Source organism: Manacus candei, unplaced genomic scaffold (assembly GCF_025592945.1).
Source record: "Manacus candei isolate 608988 ecotype Guabito, Panama unplaced genomic scaffold, ASM2559294v1 h1tg000043l, whole genome shotgun sequence".
Taxonomy (NCBI): domain Eukaryota; kingdom Metazoa; phylum Chordata; class Aves; order Passeriformes; family Pipridae; genus Manacus; species Manacus candei.
In genome coordinates, this window is record NW_026138091.1 from 9,075,794 (window position 1) to 9,099,715 (window position 23,922).

The window sequence follows — 23,922 nt, forward strand, 5'->3', positions numbered from 1 at the left end:
AATGAACTCCAGCCCAGCCAGACCCAATACAGCCTTAATAAGATGAGAACAATCAGACACCTTCTCTGAGAAGAAGACTAAGTTTGGATTCAAAATAGATGAAGAAACCTTGCATCTATATTTGTGTCTATGGGCTCTTTAGAAAATGTAGTTTTTTGGTACATTCCTCTGTTTAGTATTTTCTATTATCTTGTTCAATGATAAGTTTTTTTAGACTGTCCAAATCCTTCCCGTTCAATGTAGGATGACAGTAAGCGTAAGAGCCTCGAGGTATTAGATTTTAGTTATCTCACTCCATTTTTTCTATTCAAGTCTCAGAAACAGGAACCTACAAGGTAAGCATTATGGCATCTATCCATAAAAAATTATCTTCTCTGTGGTAGCTAGCTCTGAATTTTTGGGGTCATGAACTTCTGGGATTTTGTGTCTTGGACTGTATGTATTTTAAAATACATATAATTCCATTGGTATTTGTCTTTCTCTAAAAGCTTTTCTAATACTTTCACTCACTTTCTTATCTGCTCTTTATATGATTTCTTTCTCTTTCTTTCCCTTTATGTTGAATAGAATTCAGAAATTATTTTGGTGTATGCTTAAGGAAAGCTGAAGTCAACACCTGGAAGTAGTTAGTACGACTGATCTGCCCAAAGGCAGGCACCTGCACCTCATGGGATCCATCTAATTTCAAAGTGCACGTCTAAAATACTTCCCATGACTCAACTGCAGTAAGAGTCTATTTATTCTCTTTTCATTATAAAAGTCACACAAATTACTGAGTCAGATAGTGTCATCTATATCGCAACTCTCTAAACTATAACACTGAAAAAAACCAAACCAATAAAGAGTAAACAGGACATGGGGAAAGTAAGTGACAAAGCTGAGATCATACAGAACTGAGGGACTATTTGCTAGATAAACTACCTGCCAAGTAAAGGAGGTTTGCAGAATCTATCTGCATGTCCCATGTTCCCATCCAACATCTCCAGACTTCCATTTCCTAACAGATTAATCCCATGTCAGTATCTAACTCTTTACTTTGTTCTATCTCCTTAGAAAGGTCTTTGCTTTCATGTAAAACCTTCACTAATCCATTTTTATACTACTGTAACCTCCCGAAAACCAAGCAATTAGAAACCACCTCTGTTTCAAACTCCTTGTGAAAAATGATCAGGGAGCATAACATTTATTTCCCCGTGGACAAGGCACTCATACCTGTGAGTTTTAAACAGCCAAGTCAGGAGTCCTGCTAATTCTGCCTCTACATTTACACTAGTGAGAACGCATATCTATAAATATGATGTTTTTCCAAATGACACACTCTCCTAATCTGAAGGCCTGCCTCCTCTCAGACCTGCCATAAATAACCTCGGCTCATTTTATAAATAATCCTTTGTATAGTGTAACCAAAACAAAATTTTTGTTTCCAACTAATTTACCTCAGAATCATGATGGTCTTGTTTTCATTTGACAATATTAAAATGTCTTTCTGCTCTACTGTTTGGTGAATAGGTTATTTATAGTATTGCAAAGAAACCGAATTAAGTTTTAAGCAGAAAAGGAGCAGAAGAATGAGCCTTGTGCCCAACCATTAACCGAAGCACTAGAGGTACACTTTCCCTCTCACTGTCTTCTTAGTGGGGCAGTAGCAGCCAGTGGAGCAGTAACAAATAGCTGGACAGCGATGACGTCTTAAACCACTGCAATTCTTTGTTCAGTGAACACAAGCTAGATCTTCACCCCTAAGTTAAATACATTTTTTAGGGCAAAGCAACTAACAAGAATTTGAGAACAGAATGAAAAACATCATGGAGATGAGATAAAAAGGTATTTTATCACTGCTTTCTCAATGCAGAGAGAAGAACTTCAGGTTGAGTATTAATGAAATATTTGCTTTCTGGCAACTATTTTTATATTACTTCTCATGCCTAGTACTTACTCTCAGCCACATCATACACTCTATACTGCTTTTGAGATAATATGAGATAGTCTTCGTTTATAGACCTGACATAGCCATGAAATGTTTCTGACTCCTGTCTTATGGAAAGAAGGAGTCCTTGAACAGGTGTTTCTTTTGCTTAAGTTTGTTCTAAGCATAATAAATACATATACCAAATATCCAATAAACAGAGTTTCTTGAAACTTTTTATTGTTCAGTCAGAGATGTATTAATTACCAATGAATGTGATTGCTTGTGCTCTAATACATTTTAATTGGTTTTATTCCCATAACCTTGGATCATTACTTTTTAATAGTCACCTTTATCTCATAAAAAAAATTAATACTGGCATTTTCTCAAACACACATAATATTAATTGTTACTTTAATTACCTGAACTCTCTCTATACGTTTCAAAGACAGTGACATGTTATAACTTGTTCTCTGTTGTATTTAGAGAGTTATGCAGACATTGTCATTTAGAAAGACTGTATGGAGAACGGTGAATACATGACTGGGAAGCCACTATTAGAACATAGTCACCACCTAGCAGCAAATACATTTTTGCTCTCTCTCCATCGTTGGCTAATTATGTCATTTTTATTTGTTCGATCCTCTTTTAGACATGTTCCCTGCATTTTACTTTTATATTTTGGAAATAATCATTATTGCTAACAATCACTCAGATTTACTACCATGTGCACTCACACATATTGTGCATTTAACATTTGTGTGGATATTTAGGCTTTCAGTTATCTAAAGTAGTCCGAAAAAAGTTCTGCCCCAAATAGTATAAAGCCATCACTTGACAATATTCTGGTTTTAAAGGAAATATGAATTACACAATTTCCATTCCACTGCTTTCCAGCTCCTAACCTGATCAGTGTTGCTATTTTTTCTCCCTCCATCCTGGTTATTTTGACACAGATGACTGTGAACTATACAGTAAATGCAGTAATTTAAAAGTAACCTTTTCCTGACCTCCAAAATAGAAAAAGGTCTTTCTTAAACCTGGATCATTCCATGGATTTTATTTGCTGCCTGACCCTTCAAACAGTTGCAGTGGTAAAACTGAATAGTAAAGAGTTATTGAATGAGCCCACCAGAGGCAGGAAGGAGGCATGAAATCCATCAAATGGTCTCATTTATTTGACTGCCAGTATCATGGAACGATGATCTCAGTCTAACTTCTGAAGCGGAATTATTCCTGCTTGCAACAAAGTATATTAAGCTTTATAATTCTGATTCTCATTGTCATGTTTTGTCTTCCCTTTAAGCCCATCATATCACTCCTAAAGCAAATATACCAAAAGAAATGAACCAAGTAATTAGAAAAGTGTCGTGGAAGGTGAGAGCCCAAGTTTAAATTTTTGCTTTGTCACAAATGTCCCACTCATTTTGAGACAAGCTGAAATGGGCTCCTTAATTTTGAAATAGGTCCTTGGCTGTGGGTGAGGGGCATTTATGGTGTTGATGTACTGACAGGGTGATGTTGAAAGCATAATTTCGTCAGTCTTCCTACCTTGCTGGGTAAGCTTCCTGCAGCTTTAGCTGCATAAGAGACTTATACACTCAGACCTGCATAAGAGAAGAAGCAGACAGAGCAAGCTGGTGCAGAAGGTGGAATAGGAGCACAGCTTTTGGCAGTAACTTAACTTCAAATTGGTTTTCCATTAACTTTAAACTGTACCCTCAATTACTCATTGATAAAATGGGAATAATAACACTTTCCTTTCTGTTTTGTGTTAAAATTTATGATGTGTTTATCAGTTACAGGGGCCAGACAGTATCCAAAATATATTTCATTGCTGTGATTAATAAAGAAATGAAATTATGATTCTCTAGAGTTTTTTACTTTGCAGCACAACTTCTAACTTATCCAAACAACAGATTAGAGGCTTCTAGTCTAACCTTTCCTTTTCAGTTGCTTGAAATTTTATCAGCTGTAAACTATAATGCAATATAGGGTCAACAAAGTATCAGTTCTAGAGAATTTAAGACACATTCCTAAGTGGTAGTGAGACAATTCAGAGGCAAAAATAGCCTCATGCTTTAAAATTTAGCTTCATGGCTGTCTCTTTCCAGTGAGATTGTTTAAAAATACATCTCTTTCCCCTAATAATTTGGTTATTTAACTTAATCTGTGATAACCGAGGTTCATGTTGCAATTTGTGTGGAGAGGGTCATAAGATAAATTTGTAGCTCTGGTGTCTCAGAAGAGGCTGTGGCAGAAAGGATATATGAGCTGAATCTTGCTTTCTCTTATCACAGAATCACAGAATCAACTAGGTTGGAAAAGACCTCTGAGATCATCGAGTCCAATCTATGACCTAAAACCACCTTGTCAACTAGAGCATGGCACTAAGTACCACATCTGGTCTTTTCGTAAATACCTCCAGGAAGGTGATTCCACCACCTCCCTGGGCAGCCCATTCCAATGCCCAATCACTCTTTCTGTGAAGAACTTCTTTTTAATGTCTAAACTAAACCTCCCCTGGTGCAGCTTAAGACTGTGCCCTATTGTCCTACTGTTTGTTGCCCAGGAGAAGAGACCAACCCCCACCTGGCTACAACCTCCTTTCAGGCAGTTGTAGAGAGTGATGAGGTCTCCCCTGAGACTCCTTTTCTTCAGGCTAAACAACCCCAGCTCCCTCAGCCTCTCCTCATAGGACTTGTGCTTGAGTCCCTTCACCAGCCTAGTTGCTCTTCTCTGGACCTGCTCCAGCACCTCAATATCCTTCCTGAACTGAGGGGCCCAGAACTGTGTCCAATACAGTACTCGAGGTGCAACCTCACCAGCGCTGAGTACAGAGGAAGAATCACTTCCCTGGTCCTGCGGGCCACACTATTCCTGATACAGGCTAGAATGCCACTGGCTTTCTTGGCCACCTGGGCACACTGCTGGCTCATGTTCAGCCTGCTGTCAATCAGTACCCTTGGGTCCCTTGCTACCTGGCTGCTCTCCAGGCAATCTGTCCCCAGACTGAAGTGCTCCATTGGTATTATTGTGGCCAAAGTGCAGGACCCAGCACTTGGCCTTGTTGAACTGTTGGATTTGGCCCATCTGTCCAGCCTGTCCAGCTCCTTCTGCAGAATCCTTCAGCCTTCCTACCCGCCTACACTGCCACTCCCCCCACCCCCCTAACTTTGTTTCCTTTGCAAATTTGCTTATGGTAGTGTGGTGGGTCTGGCTGAGCTGGAATTTATTTCCCCATAGTAGCCCTCACAGTGCTGTGCTCTGCATTGGTAGATAGACGAGTGTTGATAACACACCCATGTTTTGGCTATTGCTGAGCACAGCACTGTAACATGCCTTCTTCAGTGGGAGGGGACACAAGTAGGCCAGCTGATCCACACTGACCAAGGGGATATTCCAGACCATATGATGTCAACCCAGATATAAAAGCTGAGGCAAGGAGCAGGACCGGAGGCACTCATTGTCTCTGATGGCTGCCTGCTGACAACTGTATGCGTGCTGGAGCCCTGCTTCTCGGAGAAGTGGCTGACCATGGCTGCTTGTGGGAAGTAGAGATTAACTGCTGGCTTCTACTTTGTGAGTGTGCACGCTGCTTTTGCTTTCCTTTTTTTTTTGCATAAATATAAACTACCTTATCGCAACCCACAATTTGTGTTGTTTTCTTTTCCCACCTTACTCTCTGCCCTGTCCAACTGGGAAGGTGTGGGGAGAAGTGGCAGCTCCACGAAATCTGTGGGGTCCGAGGAGTTTGAAATATTACAGAGAGTTAGGCCTTTTCCCATGAGAACAGTAAGACTAATTGGATGTTCCCATGGACACAGCCTTGAGTTTTAAGGAGTACAAGGACGAAGCTGTTTGACTGTGCGCAGGTGTTACATTCCTGGGTGTTTTTGCAAGAATATGTTTATATTGTGTGTGTGTTAAAGTAGAAGCGAGCGAACTGAATAAAAACTGCTGCTTCTCGGAAGCAGCAGACATCCCTTTGTCTCATCACCCTGTTGTGTGTGTGTGTGTCTTCTTTTCTTCACGAACCAAGACCTATCAACATATACCCCACCTATCAACATATACCCTATCAACATATACCTCCCCAACAGGAAGGGGAGGGATAGAGTGGCTGGGTGGGCACCTGGTGTTCAGCCAAGGTGAACCCACCACAGGTAGACTCAATCCTTTCATCTAGATCATTAATAAAGATATTAAACAGGACTGGGCCCAACGTGATCCCTGGGGGAGGTCTTGAGAACCTGAACAAACTTCTTTGACTGCCCTTGCCTCATCCTGCAATCCAAGCTGAGAAACTAGCACTTTGTGATGTGCTTGTTTACTCTTAGTGAGTCGTGTGCTGAAGGATTGGCCAGGGTCATTTGTGCCTTTGAAAACATGATGCAGAGAAACAACATATAAAAACAGATTCCATGGTGATGGAATTTATATAATTCTAGATCTCTTCACATTACTGCATCCTTTTATTTGTTTTTATTCTAATTCACACTAAAAAGTCACTGATTTTCTGTAAATTAATATTGCTGATGAGAGAATTTCAAGATTTACTTTAAAACAGATACTTAAATATGAACTACTAAAATTAAATTTTTCCTTCTTTTTATCCTTATGAATGGATGTTTTCTCTACTCTTTCCTTTTGTTTCATCATTTAGTTACATTAAAAATCCTTTTTCCCAAATGCCTTCTGTAGATTCATCAGAGTCCTTGAGAGAAATACCTAGAAAATTAGTTCCATGTACATTTTAGGAAATCTTGCTAACAGCTGCATTTTTCCATTAGAAATGGTTTCAAAGGCTACATAAAAATCCAAAGCCAAATGAGGCAAAGTTTAAGTGAGAAAACATGTGTGCAATATAAAGCCAAGAAAAGGGAACAGTTACTGAGAGAAATCCAGATCTTCCTTTGCAGTGCTTTTCAGAAAACATATTAGGCAGTATAGGTCAAATCTTCATTTGGTGTAAATGTGTGCAACTCTGCTGAAATCAATGAAAGTTCCTTTAAATAGTAGAACTTGGGATCTGACCAACTTTCAGATTTCCAAATGCACATCAAAGAGCTGCAAGTACCTTAAAATGAACTGACTATTTTAATTTCCTATTTTGCACTACTAGGAATTAAATGCTTAACTATGTACTGAGAACTACACACTTTGAAAGTATTTAGATAGCACATACCGGAAAAAAGTCTAATGAAAACATTTAAAAGAGAAAAAAGATAGTTTATACTTGCATCTGCTGGCCCCTTCAGCCTACTCTACCTTGTTTTTTGATGAATGAAGAAAGCTCTACCTCCAGTTTCTCTATTATTTTGAATCTGCTTCTTTCTGCCTGGAACTCTGCAGCTGGAGATCTGGGATTGGGTTGACATCATCAGAGACAGCACTTGGAATTTTTCAGAGAGAAAAAAAGAGTTGCACAAATTGTAAGTGATTTCCTGAGACCAGGTTAAGAGAGAATGTAAATCAATTTGTAATTTGGCCTCAAGACTGCACAAAGACAGATTTTTAAAACATCACCTCATTTTTTCACACCTTCTTTTTAAGCACAAATATAGTTTCTGTTTAAAAGCCTTTTCTTCCTTTTGATTCATTTATGTGAGCAAAGCCAAAATTACTTTATAGGAAGGCATGATTCTCTCCTCAGTTACAACCCAGGAGGCAGGATATAAACTCACATGCTAGAACAAAGTGAATCTACTGTTGTACCTCTCCCAGTGAAACAAAAAGTACAGCAACTAAGTCCATTGTCTTTGCATGTCAGCTCTACTTCTGACTTTTTAATTTTTATTTTTCAGACTTCATTGGCCCAATCAGACTCATCCTGGGACATTAATTAGAACTGGTTCAACACAGAAAAACTTTTGCAAACCTATCTTAAAGGTATCTAGGTTATTTTTTAGATTTTTTTTTTCTAACTGAAAAATTAACTAGTTTTATAGTAGGAGAAGAAAAAAACAAACCCAAAGATTTGTAGTTCATAATACTGTTCAAAAAATATGCCTCCTCTCACCTTGAATATTTTCCTCTGTCTTCTAATGCCTCATACTCCTTGTCTCTAGTTCTCTCTGCTTTTCTTGGCCATCTTTCAAGTCTTTCTACAACATTACCTTTTCCTGGAAAATTCTGGGGTTTTCGAATCATTCATTCTATCTGCCAAACTAATCAGCAGCTAACCTAATGTGCATCTTTAAGTGCCATCCCAAAAACAAGCTTTTAAATTAATCTTTGCAAGAATCTGCAATCTCCAAGTCCTGGGAAATTTGCCTTTCCAACTACATTTGATTCAAATTCAACCAAGAAGATTGAGGGGATAAAAAAACCAAACATGCAAATTGCAATCAAAGAATCATAGAAACATTAAGGCTGGAAAAGACCTCTAAGATTATAAATTCTAACAATATTTAGTAATTTCATCTTCTTGGCAGCCCACCAACAGGACTGTGAACCCCTGGTGCCACTAAAAGCTTTCCTGGTTGGCTGTTCAGGAGCCTTAATGTTTGGGGAATTGGAAAACGAGAGAACCTGGAAGTCAGAGTCAAAGGGTCTTCTTTGTGTGCTTCCAAGGAGATGAGAGTTTCTGGCAGGGTTGCCTTGGGTGGATAGACTGACAGAAAGCTGAGCAAATTTCCATCTGAAATCCAGCTGGTGGTAATCAGAACTGATTTGCTGCAATTAAACATCTTGGATATTTTCTGAGGGAAATAAATGAGATGCATCCCCGCCTTCTCCCTGGGATGTTGGCTCTGCATTGCAGCATTTTGTCAGCTCTGTGGGAAGGTGCATGTCTGAGGGCAGGTCTCAGAGGCCAGCAGAGCTCTTGCCCTGGCTGTCCCCAGTGCTGAGGGGCTGTAGGCATGGGAACATCATCTCCTTTCCTCTCCTACTTCTTCCCCACTGACTGACTTGGCAAGAGAGAGTCAGCAGGGAAGAAAGACTCATCAGAAGCTATTTTAGGGTGCCTCATGGCAATCAAGTCAGGAAGAAGAGAGAAAATAGGAGAGAAAATTGGAAAGGTTGATTATAGCTCTGCAGGGCTCAGTTCAGCATGACATGATTCAGAGAAGGTAACCAAAAATGGATATTGTAATACAAAGTATGGGTAGTCCTACACTTTTCCTGGGAAGAATTTCTCACCACTGCCTGACCCCAAGCTCATGTCTTTTACTTTTACAGGACATGTTGCTCGAGGAAGCCCTCAGCACCTGGCAGCTGCAGAATTCAGGATGATGAGGTGACCTCCTGCCTGCCTGGGGACGTTCTCTTGTGCTTCTACTTGTTTTCTTGTAGTTTCCCTTAGAAGTTGAGTTGTAACGTAGGGCTGTACTATATAAGCTAAAGGAGTGATATGGAGCTGTAGGTAGGAACAGAAGGTAGAGAAGGGACATGGGAATGGGAGAAGAAATCCTCTCCTTATCCTCTTCCTACCATGGCTGTTTAACATGTTAACAAATGAGGCTCCTGCAGGCACTCTCAAGGTTTTTTTACTATATTCTGAAGGTGGTCCTCGGATACATAATCACCCAGAAATAAATACACTGAATAACACATGGGAATCCTTGATGAAACCAGAAACAAGGAAAATGGAAGCACCTGACTTGGTCTCCTTGAAGACAAGAGTAAATCAAAAATATATTATCAAAATTGTGCAACATCTATACTCAGATAATATAACATATTGAAGTAATTTTTCCAAAGTAATCCCTACCTCCACACAGTTTATGCTTCAGTTTCTTAACGTTTTCCAGTGAACAGACATTTTGTTAAAAAAATTGCAATCTATATTTGCAATCTCTACAGTATTTTGAGATACTCCTAGGCCTATTAAAATGATTTGTGGGTTTTTATGGCACAAAATTACTGCAGAAGGGTCTGAGATCTGGCTCAAAGGATTCTTGCCAGGTGAGAATTTGGCCCACTGTGTTGTGATTAACACATTTATTTCTTCTTTATAGAGTTCCCCTGAAAACAACCTGGTCTGCTAATTTTGGTATATCTCTGTAGCTACATTAACACAGAAGTATCAAATAATTTCATTATTTTCTATGAACTATATCACTAAAATTCATCTTTATTCATGCACCTCAAGGATTTTGAAGCAAGGAAGAGCCAGAAGTCCCAATCACATCTTGTTAGACAGTATTACATTCTTCACAGTTATTAAGTAACATAGTGAGAAGACTTTGAGGCTTTAATCAGATTACTTAGTAAACTGATGTAAATGCCATCAAACATAAATGAAGTTTCATCTACTGTGACAGAGGGAACACAAAAACATACTCCAAAATATTTATTTCCAGAACCTTTTATCTGATCATTTTCAGTGCAGTAATAAAGCAGAGGCTTGTATTCTCGGTGAGTTAAAATCTGCTTACAGATTTTAACAGCCAGGAAACATACTTATAAAAGCTAGAAATCACTTATAAAAGCTAGGTGAGGCATTTCAGTACTTCTCCAATATCTCAGCCATTCTGGGAACACATCAGCCAGAAACATAGTACTTAATGAGACACCTCTCTTTTCCAGAGTTCAGTGTCCATCATGGCATGCTTTAGAAGCCCATCCTATGTGATGACATAATTCTCTTATTGATTTCTGCCGTGCTGTACTATTGAAAGCTAATTTCACATTGCATTTCAAGGACAGTGCAGAAGACAGGGACACTGTAGGGTAGAAAGGACACAAATTGGGAGAACACAGTCACTGTGATATGCTGTCCCCTGATCTTTGAGGGACCACTCCTCTGATGGCACCCCAAAACTGAAAACAGCTGCATGATCAAAGAGTACTTGGGAGTGGGTAGGAGAGGCTTAATGTGTGGTGTTAGGTGACAAGATCCTTACTACTTCTAGGTCCCCTCAAATATCTGAACTTAACTAAGTTAACCAGAATATTCAAGTTGTTTGGTTTTTTTTATTGCAAAGAAAATACCCAACCCTGCTGGCGCATCCTGGCCAGGGCTCTAAAATTTCTATTCAATCCCAACACTATAAGTTTTTGGTGGTGTACATACACCATGTTCCCAATACTGGAATTTAGGATGGGGCTGAAGTCACGATGCTCAGGCAGTGTCTCCAGGAAATTGACAGGCTGAATTCTGGTTTAGGCAACTATTTCAATACCACAGCAATTTGAGCATGGGACTGGAGATGTGATACAGCTTGTACCTTTTTATTTCTCATTGCGCACAGTAGTCTAACTCAAACGTAGGAAAAGCCACTATGATAAAGATATCCTGGATAGTATCTCTTAGGGAAATGAAACCTATTGGTTTGAAGCAGCTGCAGTTTGGGTTGGTAGGTGATAAACAGCATAGAGGTCACTCTCCCTGCTTCTGTCCCCTTCATCGCTGCTTTGCTATCTTCCATTGTAAGAAGGGTACCTCTGAGTTTTAATGCCAATCCAGAGCTTTCTTTAACCAGTTACGAGAACACCTGGTATCAAGAACAAAACCCTTTCTTCTGAAAAACTGGAAGATGTTCAAAAGAGAGTTCTGTCTCTTCATGAAAGTAAATGCTGCCAGATTTTTTTTTAACATGGCTGATGCAGAGACTCTACTCATCTTTAATAACAAAGCATACACAGATAACAAGTTAAGGTGGCTCTGAATGGCATAACATCCAAAGCATACTGTACACCTGCAACAGTGAACTTTTGGAATTTTTTAGCTTTGTGTGAAAAAATTGAACTGATGAAACAATCCTGAGTACATTTATAACCTACGTCAGTCTGTAAAGTCAAATGTGCTGTTTGTAGAGTCTTGTGGAATCTGACAACAGGTATAATGAGGATCAGGACCAGAAAAAATGCTGTTAGAAACTCATGAAATAAAAGTATAAAAACTTATTAGAGTTTGCCAGACCATAGAGCAGAGGTAGCACGGATTTTACGATGCAGCCCTGTCACCAAAGAGCAAAATCATAGGAATAGTGAACAAAACAAAGACTACAAAGTGAGATAACATGTAAGACAGTAGAAGGTGTATAAGAAAACCCACACTAAGCATGTCCAATCTTTAGACAGAGCTGAATAAAGAAAGAAACAAACAAACAAATTTGCAAAAGTGAAACTATTTGCAAGAATACCTGGCAGATATATTATTAGCTGGGACACAAACCGGAAAATAAGTGGAATCTTGATTATTTGTGAGATGAGTATTGGCATTGCAGTTATAACAATGGCTGAGTTTATATTAAAGGTTTCTCTCCATTAATTATAAATGGATTCAAGAGGACTAGTTCAGATGAAAATGCCTAAAACAGAGATATAATGAGTCCCTAAAAGAGGTGCTATGTATAAATGTGGGGAGCCCATGAAAACAAAAAGAAAAATGTAATTTAAAGTAAAAGAAGGAAGACATAGCAAGAAAAAATTTCCAGAAAAAATAAATGTACCCCGCAAAGACTTACAAGCTGAAAACTTAGTGTTGTTACAGAATGTAAATTAAATGGCAAAAAAAGTACTAGTCCAGTATTATGGGGGTAGGTAAGTTTAACGAAACTGTTATTCTTCTGTCCAGGACTTGTGTACATTTGTTTATATGCACTGGTGAAAAATTGCATGCTATTTTTGCCTTCTCACCATCAAGAAACATCATTATCAGGGAAAATGACTCTCAGACATGTAATCTCACAAGACTTATATTTATTAAATATTACATCCATGCTATCATAACAGCACATAAAGGGTTACAATTAGATTTCTATTGGATTAAGTGCTCAAAAAAAGGTATGATTTATGAATATTATATTAATCTAAGACAGTCAAAATCTTTTAGTACTATGTAAAAAAGTTGTTGGAATTTTCAAAAGGATCCTTAGTAATGTAGAATAACATAATAGGCAAGGAATAGCAGTCCAAACTTGAACCTAGAAATGTGATTCAAAACACAGCATAGTTATGATACTGATTTAACAATTCTCCACAACCAAAATGGGAATGTCCTGCTGGTATTTCCCAGGTCCTATCCTTCCTAACCTCCTTCCCTTCCCTGCTTTTCACTGATCTGCACTCCTGCCTGTTGTAGTACCTGACCTGACATTCATCCAATTGGAAAACTAAACTAACAAGGAAAAACAGAAATAACGCCTTGACAAGTTAATAAATTGATTTAGATGAGGCAAGTGCCAAAAACAGTACTAGATAATGGAAGGAGCTAGCAGTAGATCCTGAAAGTGGGACCGCCTTAGGACAAAGCATACCATGCTGAAAGCAGGAAAGTCTGACTTGGTGTAAACAAATGGAGACAGCAAATTCAAAATATATATTCTGATAAAGGATCACATGACTTCAACATCTTACTAGCCACCAGAAATGTCTGTGGGAATAATGGCATTATTCTGTGGCACCAGAATTGTCATCTCTAGTAAAGACATGACTGTTTTCTGAAAGGTTGTGGCTTGGCACAAGCCTGTAGAAAAATAATAGACATCCTGAGCTTCTTCCAGAAGCAGAGAGGAACAGATGGCTGTGGAAGAGCCACAGACCCAGACAACACCACGGGAAAGTGCCAACTAGAGTACTAGAGTAACCAAAGTCTGCAACCATCTCTCTTCAGACAAGCCAAGGAAGCCAGATTGATAGAGAGCTGACATGCAGTATAAGAGATGACATTTTTTTTTCCCTCTGGAAAGGGAAGATGTAAGGCTAGCCACAGATGCAATGAGAGAATAGATTTTATTGATCTAAACCAATGGTGCTAACAGCCAGACTAAGTGATGTGTACAAATCTTTTCTTCCCTCACGAGTAGCCTCATCTTTTATCTGTTTATTTTCACTTAATTGCTGTGACACCTTGTTTTTAAAATTTGTCTTAGGGTTTTCCCAAGTGGTCTCAAAGTCATATATGCTCTAATCTAAATAGGGCTAGGGCTAGGGCTGAGTAATGGCCCCAAATCATTCTTACATTGATACAGTTAATATAAACCCTGCACAGTTTTAGAGTGAGCAATTTTTGAGCACAACTTGGCATTTAAGAACAGTGGAAGCAATTTGGATGTCTACAGCTTTTCAGAGTAAAGGTAAGAGATTGAGGCTGTATGGCAATAGACCTGCCAAGGACTTGTCATTAGGGCAGGATAATGTGCCTCAGCTTGTTTGATTTACTAGCACACACATGGGCCATAATTTCCCACACACTGTTCAGAGGTCTGGGTTTGTATCTGTGCACCTGAAGCTGTCGCATAAAGAAAATGCCTGCCTTTAACTGTGCCATTACTCCTCGAAGAAACAAGTGGTGCATGAATGTCATTGCAAAGTTACCATACCTGTGTAGAACAAGAAACTTGGGGTGATGCACCATATATAGTTGATAACCTGTTAATGACTTTAAGATGTAAGCTGAAGTGCAAAGAATTTGTCTGTGTGTGTGTGTGTGTGTGTGAAAAGTGAGAGGAAAAAGCAGAGGATTATAACTCAGAGCTTTGCAGAGCTCACATAAAACTGTCTAACTCTTTTTCTATCTCTGGAAAAGCATGTCCTAAAAAAAAATACAAACTCCCTCTTTATTTCTATCCCTCCCCCAGGCCTTAAGGCTCTAGCAGTATTTGCCATTGCTCATAACGGGATATTCTTTCTCCTCTCTTTTCTCATTAGAAGTTTCTCTGTGTCTTCTGTTTTGTACCCGCTTTTCTCTTGCTTCTGACATTTTTGATTCTCAATTAAATCAACTAGTTTCAATATTTTCTGAAAAACTGAAGGATGTGCAAGTCCTGCTGTTTCCCACTGGTAGAAGACATCATCCCCTTCTTAGAGACTTTACCAGTTTTACTGTTCTATACTTTTCATAGATGACCCATCTCTCCTGGAAAGAACAACTTTCTAAATGAAGAGGGTGTAGCTTTTGATATTCTACTTATCTGTCTAGTTACATTTCATATTGTATTAATATGTTCATATTAACTATAAATGCTTCAAGACAGGTTTTTGACTGATATATGACATTGAAGAATCACATCTAAATATTTTCAACTCGTGAATTAGATTATTTGAAGTGCGTAATGATGTGAATCTCTTACTTTTTTTATTTCACTTTTGTCAGTACCCCGCATTCTTTTTGGTTTTGTTTCTTTTTAATTGAATTAAATAATGTCAGTAAGCACAAGTGGCTGAAAGACATTTGTCACTGTCGAGACGGCCAAAACGACATAGAATTTTCTTGCAAAGCAGGGACAGGATAGTAAGAAGGATGGAAGAGATCTTTATTGCAACAGGTTGCAGACATTTATACTTTTCACACAACACACGTGTCAACTTGCTATTGGTGTCTTCGTATAAACATACATCAGGCCACACACATGTCAGTTTACTATTGGTACTTTCATATACTCATATATCAGGCCATACACATGTCAGTCTACTACTGGTGTCTTCATGTATAAATACATCAGGATTGGCTGAAAAATAGCAAACTCATGCTGACACTGCTTTTGTCGAGTCACGATGATTTGCAAAAAGTCCAGGAAGTCTGTTTTTGTACTTCCTGTCTTTCATCTTCTTCCTTCCTTCTGACAGACCTGTTGTTAACCCCGACAGACATTATGTCCTTTTGCGTCAGTCCCATCTCTCATATGCCATAAAGGGGTACAAGTATAAAGGAAACCTACACATTTCATAGTGCAACATTTTCAATGTAACTAAACCAAAGTTTAGCAAAAAGCAGTGCTGAGGTCACTCATACCATCAAGAGAAGTAGCTTTCCAAGAATTTTCTTCCCCGTTTTCTAAGTAGTGTATGTTACAGAGTTATTTCAAGCTGCAGGAGTGTATTCTGATCCATTTACCACTGAGTTGCTGGCAAAATATGGGATTTATTTGCAAGATTCTCATTATAATTCAAACAAACTGCAGGCTTTTGCCATTTGAGAAGCACATGAACTATTTAGGCAGACAGTTGGTTTGCAGCACAAAAGTTTGCAAGTAAACTCTTATTCCAGCGTCAGTAAGCAAATACCCTTTCCAAATGCTTCTTATATAGATGGATACATACATCCCCAGGAATCAAAAGCACTCAGTGTTTCTCATTAGCATTCTCATAAACTTGATGAACACATTACAGAATCAAGTTGGACAAATATTAGGATTCTTTATGTTTCTATTATAATTAGCTTTTAAATATATGTTTATGAGATTATGAGTTTGGTTAATAGACAAGTGCTTTGAAAATTCTAGTAAGAAATTTTCATTAGTACAATGCAGCCTTCCATTGAGTATTAATATGAAAAAAATCACAGTTAGACAAATTATGCTGACTGGAGATTTCACAAAAATTATTCACTTATAAGAGAGCTTTCTAATGGGTTGTGTTAGGGTCTGTAATTGGTTTGAATGTAATGAATATCTTTATTAAAGGTCTGCAGAAAGTACCAAAATGTCCCTTGTAAAATATATGAAGACAGCTTTCTTTTCACCAACAGCTGGATACTCACATGAACAGGTGAGTTTTATAGAGAAATAGTCATTACCAGATGATGTGCACTTATGTGAAAAGCATAGAGTTCTATAATCTAGCAAGGCAAAACCCCCTGAAGACTAATGCTGAAAGCTGATGCTGAGTTCATATCAGCAATAAGGAACGCACACTTAGTGACAGAATAATTCAATGTTAACACAACATATTTAGATCAATACTAGGTATCTTTAGCATATATTTCAGTTGCACATGCTCCAATCCAATAAGAAACTAATACTTGATTCAGAAATTTTTGGGTCAGCTTCAATAATCTGCGGTTTGTATGACAGAGCTCCTCTTTAATTAAAAGTCTAGAAACCTAGAGAACAAGTATGACCAATATGAATAGGAGAAATGTGATCCATCTCCTTCAACCCCATTAATCGCCATTGCTTCCTCACATACAGCACTGAATCTCTACTGATCCTAATATATAAGCTGATTCAGTTCATTAATGGCTTGTAAACTAAAGAAAAATATCAAATTATGGGTAGTAGGAGCAAAATATATCAGAGGATGACAGTTTTTTGTGCTATATGTATTAGGAAATTGCATCACTAGTCATATGTACTTCGATGAAATTAAAACTGGTATTTGAAGACAAAGGCATACAAGGAACTGTTATTGCTCACCCCTTCTCCTATTACTGTGCAATGGCAAAATAGGGGGCATATTGCATTCTTGTCACCATTGACCAGAACTATAAGCAAGAAAAATTAAGGTAATTCCTCAGAACTACCACAGTTCTATGGATTTTAGCAGACCTTCTTTGTTCACCACAAAACAAAAGTTCATTTCCTTTGAATTTAAGGTTGAATTCATGCCTAGAGAACTGAAAAATTTTCACTTAAAAAAGAAAGCTACACAGGTGTAGTGTGTGGCAGAGCCTAGGCTTGTGGCTGATTTTGCCCACCATTTCATACTTCAGGGTTGGTTTTGCTCCAAGTAAGTACAGTAAAAGTCCTAATTTCCCATCAGCTATACTCTACCAAAAAATGGAAAACATCCCACCATCATTTCACACCACTTCCAAAACTCTTTAGTACTAATTGGTGGGTTGACTCTTAAGCTACTGTATTTTTCTGTGACCCTGTAAATGACGGTTTTGTAGACTTTTCAATGAAGCTCTGGGATATTAGTATTTCTTGGTAATTTTCTTCTCAGAGGTATCCCTTCTTCCATTTCAACCTCTATTTTTCTCTTTACCAGTGAAAGCACTATTTAAATGACAACAAAAATAACAACAAAATGAAAACTCTGCCCGATCAGAATATTTTTCTAAGAAAAGCTATCTTCATTGCATCTCCCGTTATTGTCAAACATTGAACTGTAGAAATGTTTAGAATGTAAAAACAAACAAGCCATGAATGTTGTTTTTTAAGTATTTGAATGGTTCCTCTTGCATCATGGTTTCTTCTTTAAAAAAATAAACAAAAATAACCTCTAAAATTCATCATTAGGGAGTAAAGTGGCTGCATGTATTTGCCCATGAATGTCTTACACAGATACACTGTTCCTCAAGGCACTTCAGTGTTATTTGAAAAAGGAGAACAGCCTCCGATATCCAAAGTAAACAGCAGTATGATGACTCATGTATTTATGGGACACTTGAGGATGGATCATTGTTTGAGTATCCATGAACGAGTGTCTTCTATTAAAAACTAGTATCAGTCACAAACTTGTAATGAGCCCCCTATTCAGAACATAAAGTCAGCTTTGCTAAAATGTTGAGTCCATGTCTCCTCTTGGCACAATTCTAACATTTCTTTAGTACCAGGTAGGATTTCTTTTCCTGAATATTAAGAAAACCTTGGTTTGTTTCCAAATAAATGCAATAAGTTACAAAATAAATGTGACAAGTTCAATTATTTTCTCTGTCTCTTCAATAAAGAATTACTTCTCTTTTGTTGTATACAGCTTATCTCAAGAGGACATACAAACAGTCACATCTCATCAAGCAGAAATAAGACCCAAAGAGCCAAATTCTGTGAACGGTAATTCTTATATTCTAATCAAAAATATAACTTCTGTTAGACATTTTTTCTTCCATCAGTATTTTTTTTCCATGCATGAAATGAACTATTACATTTTCGGAATGAGGAAATAAACTCAAAACTAGAGTTAAAAGGCTTGCATAAACAAATGTGAACCTGGATAGGCTTCTCGGAGGATCATAGCCAACCCCACTCTGTAAGGATGCTTTTACAATTCAAAGCATGCAATGGTTTTTTTTCAAAATGTAATTTGATGTTATATTGTCATGCTGTAAAACGTTTGCAATGTATAATGATATAGGAGGCCAGCTGGCCACTAATGGTAACAGCATACTTTACCAGTGCTATCATCAGAAGGACTGTTGAAGGCAGATGGTCCTTTTTTTTCAGCTTTATCCTGTTAGGGATCCTACCAAGGGCAGGCATCCTACAAACCTCATAGCAGTGAAAAGAACATTGCTGTAATGACTATAAAACTTTCCTGCAAATAATCTTGTAAGTAATATGTGCTGGAGAGCACCAGTGGCCTGTATGTTCATAACCAAAATAGAGGATTCTGGATTGAAGCTTTGTTAAATGATTCCTACGTGCTGGGAAACTTTTTGGAGAAATACTGGACTGGGATTCAAAACTGCAGTAGTACAGAGACCTACTTTCCTGTCTTATTAGAGAGGGGCACCGAAATTCTGGTAGTTAATTATTGTTCATCCTCACATTTCATGTCCATACTGCAAGGAGTTTAAGTACAAACATAAGGGGAAAAATTATTCAGACTTATCTGATCATACAGAGATTAATTTTGATGATAGTGTTGTTGAAAGGTATTCTACAGCTTGATAGCCCAGATGTACATTTTCCCTGGGTAGTAAAGGTTCCATTGGTTATGCTTCTTTTACTCTTGTGGCTATCAGAAATAATATTGTCGTGGTTTCAAGTTCTTTTTGTCTTATGATAGCAAAAATGTATAGAAACAGTGTACCATATTTTGCATGACTAACAACTGCTATTTAGCTTTCTGGTGACTGTAGTTTTGTTCTTTCAGTTTCTGGTGGTTTTTCGAATGTGTTTTCCAGTGGTTTGTCTGTCAATACCACAGTGCTCCTGCTTAAACCATTATCTTCCACAGCAAGTGGATTTTGTCCTCTAGTACTCCAGTAACCTAGTTTTCAGTATAAGGGAAGCATTAAGCAGGCAGTTTTCTAAATCCTATTCACTCTCCTGCTTACAGTTAATTTCACCGACAGCTTGTTTTTTTGCAAAGATACCCACACATGCAGTGCAAAGATACCCACACATGCAGATCTATATTATTACTATGCTATATGTATGTAAGAACTATAATAATTAATTATTTTTTATTGGAGTCATCTGGAGGTTTTTCTGTTTGTTTTGCCTAACCCATACGGTTAGACAAAATTTAGGGTTCTATGGGCTATTTCCTTTAGGAGGAAAAATTGATAGCTATATCTTTGGACCATAATCTTTATTTACTAAGACTGCACAAATTACCTTCCCTAGAACCCAAGAGTAAATTGCAACATATGATAACATATTTTTTCACAGTTCCTACTCTCTTTCTTTTCGCAGTTAAACTCTAAGGTTTTTGTCTTGTCTTCTCACAAACAGTCTTGTACGTTTTGCAGCATTTTTGTCTCTTTGTCACTGTTGAAATTTTGGGCCTTTGTTATTTAGGAGATAGTGCTTTGTCATTTTTTTCATCAGACAGTCATCTGTCTACTCAGTTTAAAACACTGAACACCTTCACAGATGTCTTTGTATTGATCAGTGCATTTATTTTGATTTTTGACTGGAGATCTATAGTATTTCTTTTACCTGGTTCCACAGGTAAATGCAAGGAAGGACATCGGCTTTGTGTTCTTTTGCTCAGTAAGGATTAAGTCAGTGCAGAACATTTTCTGGGCATCAGTAATGCAGTCTGTTACCAATTGCAGAGCACACATAGTTAAGATAAAGGATTTGCGTTTTTCAGTGCAGCACTCCATAGATCAGAGGAGCTTGCAGAAAGATGTGAATATGTTTGGAAACATTTTCACCCATGAAGAATGCAGATTCAGCATTTTCCTGTGGCCTTCTGTTTGTCCTACTGTCTTTCTTAAAAACGGTTTACATCTGAAATGAAGTTTCTTTTTGATTTCAAGATGATTACAATACTTATTCCACTCCAGAAATGTGATTTTGTTTTCATATACTTTTTAGTTCACTGAGCTGTTGATGTGGATTTTAACAGCTTGACCACACATAGTGGAATTTTCAGATTTTCCAAGACATTGGGGAATCAAAGGCCAGTCAATTACATAGTGTTAGCTGAGGAAATAACAGTCAGAAGGTTCCAGGTAAATCAACTTAATTGTATTATTCTCAAGATCAGGTTCATATTCTATCTGATTGTAGGCAGTCTTGGGACACACTTACTCAGTTCTTCATCCATGTTGTGAATCAGCACTGCAGCATTGCCCCTTCCCACACAAAAAATATCTTGAGAAAGGAAGAAGATCAAAAATGCCTCTAAGGCAATTGCTGGTGTTAAAAAAGTCTTGGACATTCGGTCTGCAGTGACTCCCATCAATAGTTTGTGATTGAGGAGCTTGACTAAACTTCTGGATGAGATTCCTCAAGCATTTAGTAGCGGTGAACGTTAGCGGTTCAATGAAGATAGCTCTCTGCAGCTATCTCTGTGGTCATTGTGACTCAAATAATACTGATATTGATTTTTATATCCTGAACAAAATAACATCTTTTACAATTTGAAATGTTCTTTTTTCTCCTGAAAGCATCATAATGATTATTTCTTTAGCATCAAATGATGTTGCTTTCCAGGCACTGTCAGGAAGTGGCTGTGATTCCAATAACATCACTTGTAGAAGATGTGATATGGATGGGGAAGTAGTTGCTCAAGGAAATGGAAATTTCCTCATTATACATCCTCCCAAAATATGCTTCTTATAATGGGATGGTGATGATGAGGGGCTGAAACCTACCTACTTCCCCCAAACCCTTTCTATGCAATTCAACAGACAGTACTAAAACAGAAATTAGTTAGACTTTTCTTGATGGTTTTAATGCTATCTTGAGGCTGTAGAGCACCTTTAGACAATGACCATGTTCCAATTGTACTATACATACATGCAGTACTTTGAATGCTCCAAAATTAATATAATAATGAAATGCAAGCTGTTAGAAGTACTTAGTGCAGAGTTTTTGGTATCCAATTTGCAAAGCCTCTTTTAAAAAATGCCTGATATTTGTGACAAATTAAGCATTGTTTTCCCAAAGAATTATTTTACATTTTTCATCACTTTATTGGTGAACAGAAGTAACTACTGTTATTTTATTAATTACAAAGAAATCTTAGATCCTGTTTAAAGAAAACAATGTCAGCTGGTATTTTTGTAAACTGACCTGTATTGGCTCAAGTGGATATTTCCCAGCCATCTTCCTCACTGCTACTCTGGAATAGCAGCACTGTATAGAAGAAGGAGCTGCACCTGAATCACTGTGCCTTGCAGCCTTACGTATTTAATTAAAAGCTTACCTGCTCACTTGTGAACTGCAGCAGGTCAGAACTCGGTACTTAAACTGCTTCAGACTTACTCAGCATGCAAAGAGCAGTCAGAAGAGGAGGGAAGGCTAGGTGTTTGTTTCATCCTGGTTTAGCCTTTCACCCAATATCACACCTTTCAGGTTAGGCCAGATGCCTGAAAATATGACAATAAGGGTTAGCTCTAACTTAGGATATCATTGTTGTATCACTTCATAAGCTCCTGGAACCTAGCCTGGAGCCTTCTGGGTTAAAATTAACTGCTAAGTGGTCAGTTAGTTCTCAATAATAGAAATATCTTCAGTAACCAAGAAGAAAACTGCCCCAGAATACCTAAACAAAAAAAAAAGGATCAGTTTTCCTTAGGATTAATGAGCTGAATTTGTTCAGTGAAGAAAGGACCAGCAATCCACTGGAATCAGTGCAACAGAGGAAACAGTCTGGCAAGGGAGGGACAGGAGCACAGGTGACAGGAGGATGAACGAAGTTTGGCTGGACAAACTTTCAGATGAGGTCAGTCACCTTGTGAATGTTTAATCCTGATGGGTACTTCGGGTTCAAGATGCTGTAAGAATTTTTTAAAATGAAACAGTCTTTTAATGTTTCATTTGAAAACACAGTCTCTGCTATTGATATTATGACTGACTAAGCCAGAAGAGCTATGTTGATATTTCCAGTGCACAGAAAAAGCACTTTCCTTGCCCTCCAAATATTACATGTCCCACTGCCAGGCATTTGCAAGTTAAAACAAAGTTTGTAACTTCACAGAAGTAGATGTTCATGATATGTGTTTACAAAAGAAACCAAGAATATTGTCATGTAATAATGCAAAAATAAAACACTTAAGCACATTAAATGTCTTTGCAATTTTCGTAGGCTTCACTTAAACAATTGGCACTCATTTTCTTTTCCCTCAGTAAATAATGTAACATTTAATATCCTGCAGAATATACAATGAACTAAAATATTTATCACACTCTACTTTCTTACTGTGCTTTTATTAATTCTAATAACTGTACATTAAAGTAATTGCCTTTTGCCTGATAAGGAGTATTGGATACTTGGAACAGTAAAAGTTTAAGACAAAGTGTTTATATGAAAGCAGGATGGGGTTTTTTTCAAAATACACTTATTTGCCAAGATCTGCACCTTAGCACAATAGCAACTTTTTGCTCAGAAAAAATTTAGACTGACCAAATCTGATTGTAAATCTGTAAGAAACATAACTGATACATGGATTTTTTTTTTCAGGCAAAGTATTTTCTTCCATCTCTTGATTAACAGTAAAATAGGAGGGTATATACTTTTTTTGATTCCAATAAAAAGAGATTAAAAAAATAATAAAGTATGACACATTTATTGAGATTTACATTTAAATAAGTAATGTTAAGTTTAGTTAAAGCTATAAGAGGGTAATTTTGCAATTAGTTACTTGAAAATTAATCATTTCTATATCAAATTCTATATAATTTTTCAGCCTTTCTGTGAGTTCTTGAGTTCTTCGGTGTTTTGAAAAGTTATGTGTGGTCAATGATAATGTCTAAAAAAATTGGGTTTTTAGACATCATCATCTTTTAGCATCATCTTTTCAGTGGAGTAACTGTGTGTAGTGTAGGATTTCTAAAAATTTAAATCTAAATTTAAATCTAAATTTACAATATGGTAGAATATTTATGCCTATAAAAATAGATATTTAATATGTCCATATGCATTTGTGGCTTTTACATTTTTAAAGCTGTTATTCTCTGATTGAGTTTTTCCTTTTCATTTTTTCCAGCCTACAAACTGTGGACTCAAATATATGACAAAAAGTATATTTTCTATGGCTGCATAATTTAGCACATTTGGGCTGTCTATGGAACAATCACATTGGGTTCGTAATTTTTTTTTTTGAAAATTTCAATTTTTGAGCCTGAAACTGTTCTGAAAAGAATATTTAAATTCAGAAAGCTGTTTATAAGTAGAAAAAACATCAGAAGGCTGTACAGTTATTCTCCTGATTTCAT